Below are 6,307 nucleotides of genomic sequence, written 5' to 3'. Positions count from 1 at the left end.
TGTAACTAGACAAGTGGCAGAATATGGAAGAAATGCAGATAGAAGGAAAATTCAGTCTTGCTTCGTTAGTAGTAGGTAGTTTTCAGTGATTCCAAGAGGTAAGACAAAATACATCCAATCAGTAGCCTCTAGCTCTTTAAATAAAATGAAAAAAATCAGTCTCACCACATTTCAAGTACTCAATAGCCACATGTAGCTAGTGACTACTCTTTTGGTCTATACAGATATAAAACAATCCATGATAGTGGAACATTCTGTGGAGCTGGACTGATCTAGATTAAACTTCAGTTTGTGATTTGTCTATAGAGAGATGTACATAAAAATATTAGATGAAGAGTCGCAGGCTAGGCTGAGACTTGCAGAATGTCATCATTCAATAGAAGTAAAATAGTTATGAAGGCCAAGAAAAGTTTGCATCATAAATCCAAGAAGAGAAAACTTCAAAATATAGAGAGCTCTGGACAGGTTTGAGTGCTTCTGAGAAGCTAAGTAAGATGAGGCAGTCAAAATATCCACTGGGTTTAGTGATACTTCCCATTTCCAGAAGCATGTTATGGTATAAGCTAGAAAGGAGTGGCTTAAAGAACTAATGGGAGATTGGAGAATGAACATAACATTATGGATTCCTGGTTTTGAAAGGAAGGAGAGAGATTGCAGTAGCTTCAAGACCATGAAAGGTCAAGTGGAAGATCTATCTATCTATCTATCATCTATTTTATTTTAAAAAATTTTAGAAAGAGCAAAATGAATTTAACTTGAAGAAGAGTTATCCTGTTGAAAGGGACGGGAGATAAATATACAAGAGGGAGAACAAATAATCTACAGTGTAAAGTCCGTAAGAAAGAGAAGAGATTTAAGACAGAGCAAAAAAATGGAAAGATTATCCTGAGATAGATTCATACAATTTACCAGAGTTCCTGTGATTTTAACACCATTTGAGTCATCTTCAAATATATTTTTTTAATGAAGCATTCTGAACATCTGGTTTATAAACACACACAGAATATATTTTATTTACAGGTGTTTCTGTTTCCATGCTTGCCCGTTGTTTACATTTGTTCTTCCGTAACAACTTCAGAGAAATGAGGCAATGAAGTTCAGTTAATCCCTGTAAGACTCCTCTGTATTTCTCCCACACGGCAGTTACTTACCAAATGTTCACTCTTTTCCCTCTCTGAGGGAATGGAACATTGTTAATGAGTTAGATTTTATAACTATAACAGATTTATGTTTTAGGCAATTTCTTCCTCAGTTAAGTGGAGAAAGTTTCTAAGCCAAAGAAAGACTGGAGTTAGGGAGGATAGTAGAAGCGACTGCAATAAACTAGAAGAGAAATGGTAACAGCCAGTGTCATCTGGGATGAGAATGGGAAGTGTCAAGACCATGAACAATAACAAAACCAGACTGGGATACAGAATTACTTAGAACAGAAAGAATTTCAGTAGCTTCCTAACTGTGTTGTCTTTTTAATATCTTGGTCTAAGATTTAATATTAGTAACAGGATTACAGTATATATTAGTTCTGTCTAGTGTTTGTGTACATAGATGTATTATAGATACATAGTATATATCTACATATTGAATAAATATGGATTATTTATCTGCCTATTTGTATCTATATGCATATGTATATAGTAAAGTTTAAATTGACTCAAAATTTACCAAATTCTCATTTTTTGAGAGTTCAGTCTTTTTAATTTATTTGCCTTTATAGTGTTTCAGTTTTTTCAGGTATATTCAAAGATTGACCGGGTAGACAGATTTCAACTAATAAGTACAAAGCATTTTAGAAACTTAGAGTGGTTAGCCCAGCTAAGTAGTGGTTTTTATAAATGAAGCATTATGTTTGGGTTTCTTATGTTTTAGAACACATTAAGATACAAATTATAGACAATAGTAGAAAATCAAGAATATTTAAAAACGATGAGAATTTAATCATCTGAAATGTATACAGAGGTCTCAGCATATTGTGTTTTCCTAAAGTAGAAACCTATGTCTTCCCTGGATTTCCATGCTCCTCTAAGGCTTGGTAGGACTTAAGTTATTTCTTTTATACTATATGCTCCAGTAATCATAAAACTTAGTCGTGATTCTTTGTCCAGCTTTGGATTGACACATATGAGCGTATCCAAATGAATGCATTTTATTAGTAATCAAAATTAGCTCAAAATACCACAAATGGAACCAATCACTTTCACAACAAAATATGTTCTTTCTATCCATTTCTTATCTTGGCTGGTGTGCTCAGAATGTAACCAGTCACCAAGTCCAGAAACTTGAGTAAAATCCTAAATTCCACATTCATCTTTACTCCACTATTTTAGTCAGAGGTTCTGATTCACTTACAATTTCTGTTTTATGATAATCTTGGTCTACTCCACTTCACTTGGCAATATTCCCTTTAATAACAAAGAAAGAGAAATTGTAAGCTTAGTTCAAAGTTTTTGTAAAATGTATTTTCACTATTTTAGCTATCTCTGTTTTCAGTCACACATGTTCTAAAAGCACCCACAGCCTCCAGCATGCTTTGAATATCCTGTGTCCAGAAATGGAGTCTATCCTGTGCACTCTCATCTCCTCCATTGCATTAATAGACTAGTTGTAATGCTTTGGGAATTTTGGGGGGAAATAACTCCCAGCGTGGTTCTGAACTGAAAATGTCTCCCAATTGCACGAACTCTGTCAGATAATCCCCCTAGGTACAACTTCTGACACTTTGTTCAATAATCACTTCATGCTCACTGCATTTAGTCTTCATTCTTTTTTTTTTTCCTCAAGTTTTAGCCCAGAAATTCCAAAAAATATATTTGTACTGGTCAAGAATAGAGTTACAAGTGGGGAAAAAACCCTCAACTACAGTATGAGGATCGTTGATTAGCATACTTCAAACGTAGGAAACTGTAGGAAACTGACCCAATGTCAGTACTGGAACCAAGGTTTCTCTACTCTGTTTCTATTTCCCTTTTGTCTTTACTTCCTGTCATATCACTTAATTCTCCAAGCATGATAAAGATACTCTGAATGGTTGTGGAAACACTTTCCTAGAACCCTAGGTTTATAGTCTAAGAGCATTAGAAAAAGGTTGTTTTCTATCCTCCATGCTTAGAAATACGCTGGGGAAGATCTTTGATCACCTGACTTAGTTCTATACCCACAATCATAGGCTAATTAACACGGCTATGTGTGTAAGTTTTGTAACCAGGAGAATGAATAGAAAGGCAGACACAATTTTCAGCAACTGTACTAGTTATAATAAATATATTTTATTTCAAAAATATGTTCAGCATATTTTATAATTTTTGATTTTGAATATTACCTTTTGTCAACACATGTTTATAAAATGTGTTGTATGTGATTCTTCCATTTATTTACTGCAACAGAAAGGATAAATAATCCCTTTCTTCTGCTTCTTGGTATATTTAGTCCTACTGCGTAAGGAAACAGCAGAAAAAAGACATTACCTTATTTATCCTTGTTCTTCCAGTAGTGACTAGTGATAAAGCTCATAATGAATGAATATATAGTGACTGATGCTAAGGTCATCATGGCATAGTATTTAAAGCTGTGTGCTGAAAATTCTAGCAGGCCTGATTTTATTTTTTTCCTGATACCAGTTTGTATTGCAAACTTTCCCCAACAATGCATCAAACATCAATCCAGGACCGATGTCAGTCATGGGTACAAATATAGCTGGAGGGTTTTTTTCCTCTTAAAGGGCAGGAGTCCTTTGAAATAGTTAGCGTCACTGTGGCTGACACATAAATAATCTGACACATTAATAACAGTACTTCTAGCTTCACATACTAACCTGGGCTTCTGATCAAGATTAGCCCAATAAAGGAAGTCATCCGATAAGCCTAACAATTCTATTTTGAACCATATCTAGTTTGGTACCCGTCGTCCTCCTCCTTTAGCATTTGAAGACAGCAGGCTGAGTTGGCAGATACTGTTTATGGATGCCTGAGGTTGTTTTTCTCAGTTCAATCTGTTTCAATGAATTCTTGATGATAGATATAAGATTTGCAGGGAGAGCAGGGGTACTGAGAAGGTCTGCACTGGATGTTCCCCATGAGGCCAACAGAGAAGCTGCTGTCTGAATAGTTTCCAACTGAGTCACAGTTGTCTCTTGATGAGACAAGTTCATCTTCTGTTCTGGTTTCCTTGGTCCTTTCTTCTTTGTAACGTGACAATGTCCTCTAGACTCCTGTGGTAGGATTAGCTATGTTTGCTGCTGTGCTCCCTGGGTGGATGGTTGACCACACATGTTGAGGAAACAACTCTGGTGACCATGGGCTTCGGTGGTGGAGAAATAGTTGGTTGTGGGGCAGTCTGAGGGATGCTTTTGCTGGACGCGCCCCTGGGCTGTCACTGGGATTTGCTTGTTGCAAGAAAACTTTGGGAACCTGTATGCTGGTCACAGATGCTGCTGTCACAGCTGGGGCAGGACTACTTCTACCCTAAGCGCCGCCAGTCACTGGGCCAGTCTTCATAGAGCCAGGAAGTGAAGACACAGATGTGCTGTCTTCACTGTCTACAGACAGGTCGAGGCTGCCATCATCCAAAGCTGTTAATCTGACACCTTCCGTCAAGTGTGTTTTCTTTTTCTGAAGCATGTGATTAGGTAGCAGTTGATGAAGTTCCTTTCTTCTCAAATGCATTGCAGCAATTTTCATATCCATCTCAAACATCTTGCTATTTATCGCTTGCCTATAAACTGTATCTGTGAAAGACTGGATATCATAAGTGAGATCAATACTGAGAACTTCAGAGTTTTCCGGGTTTTTTAACACTAACCAATCACCCACACTGTATGAAATTCTTCCTTGTCAGGATTTTCCTTGGGTGCTGGAAACAACTGAGGATTCACATGTGCCAGTGTAATAAATTCATTCTTCTCCAAGCTTCCAACCAGGATTCGGATTTTTGATTCCACCAAGCCTGCCCATTTTAGATGTTGTTTTTCTGTTGGTGCACTTGCTAGAAGTGCAATATAATGCTTGTACTTTTGAAAGAAGCTGGGAGCTTCAAAAAGTTTGGACCGATCTGCCTTACTCAGCAAAATCTCATGTGTGATAGCAAGCCCTTGCTTACACTCCTCAATCATGACCATTCTTGTTGAAACAGACACGTGGTAAGTGGAGTTCTTCTGTGGGTAAGCTGGTGTCATTATAGGCATGAAATGGTACCTATCGCTGGGATTTACTCTCGGGTCCCAGATAGGCAAATTAAGATTTCGTTTTTCAGGCTCTTTCAGTAGCACTGGATTTGGCCATTCCCATTCAGAAAACACCAAGAAAAATTTACATACAAGAGTTGATGCTATTGCATTTGGGTAAAGCTGGCAAGTTCTTGCTCCTAGCATCGCCCAGGAAACACCTCCTAGGAAACCTAATATATTGTAATAGATATTGTGGCATTTGGCCCACAACTTGATGGCTCTCAGAGTTAATCTGACGTTGTCAATGTTTGGTACCAGATGTAAAATCTCATCAGTTACCCAGCAACCATTAAGACTTATTATGCATCTAATATCTAAATTTTTAAGCAGACTGTCATCTCTTAGGTCCAAATCTTCCAGAATAGTCTGCAGTGCTAATCTTGCAAACAAAATATCAGTCTCTATCCCACTAAAACACAGTTTGATAACTGGTACAAATGCCTCCTCAACAGCCTTTAAAACCTTTACTTCTTCATGTAGTTTCAACTTATCATAGAAGTAGGTGAAAAAGTCGCTTCGATCAACACGTCTTGGTGCCACGCACAACGTGTCAATATCTGCACCCTTCGTATGCACCCCTAATCTATAAGAACCGAATGTAAAGATTTTCCCTCCAACATTTTCAATTACAGCTTGTGGAAAACTCTTGCTTTCACTGATTTCTCGCATCCATTCCTTTACCAGATTATTTAATTTCTCCAAAATTAAAATCCTACACTACAGTTACTCTTCCTCTTCAAAAACCCCAAAGGGTTTCAATTAATTTCTGGGTGAGTACGCACTCCCTGGGGGGGTGCTAAACTGATGGGGGAGGGGATGCCATAGTGCTTGGGCGGCGGCGGGGTCTGTTGTTATCCCGGGGTGGTCACCGGAAACAGCATCACCTCTAGCGCCGGCCCCGCCACGCCGCGTCCGCGCCACCGCGACCTCCGCAGCCGCAGCCCGGGTCATGATCCGCTGAGGCGGGAGGGGTGGGGCTCCTACCAGCCCAGGTCCGACCCGCTCCCGCCACTTCAAGCGCCTCTGCGCCATCCCCTCGGCCCCAACACGGTGCCGGGACCCTCGCCGCTGCGTTCTAGCAGGCCTGAT

General features: G+C 39.0%; 1 pseudogene across 1 annotated transcript; it reads right to left on the bottom strand.

The window, feature by feature from the left end:
* Positions 1-4,196: 4,196 nt before the first annotated feature.
* On the bottom strand, positions 4,197-6,099 carry LOC309831790 (poly(A) polymerase beta-like; annotated as a pseudogene). The gene has a single exon. The product of its transcript is annotated as a poly(A) polymerase beta-like (transcript).
* Positions 6,100-6,307: the final 208 nt, after the last annotated feature.

The sequence above is a fragment of the Grampus griseus genome (assembly GCF_964374135.1).
Source record: "Grampus griseus genome assembly, chromosome: 13".
Taxonomy (NCBI): domain Eukaryota; kingdom Metazoa; phylum Chordata; class Mammalia; order Artiodactyla; family Delphinidae; genus Grampus; species Grampus griseus.
The sequence above is the reverse complement of the archived record's forward strand: the minus strand, read 5'-3'. Positions and strand labels throughout refer to the sequence as shown.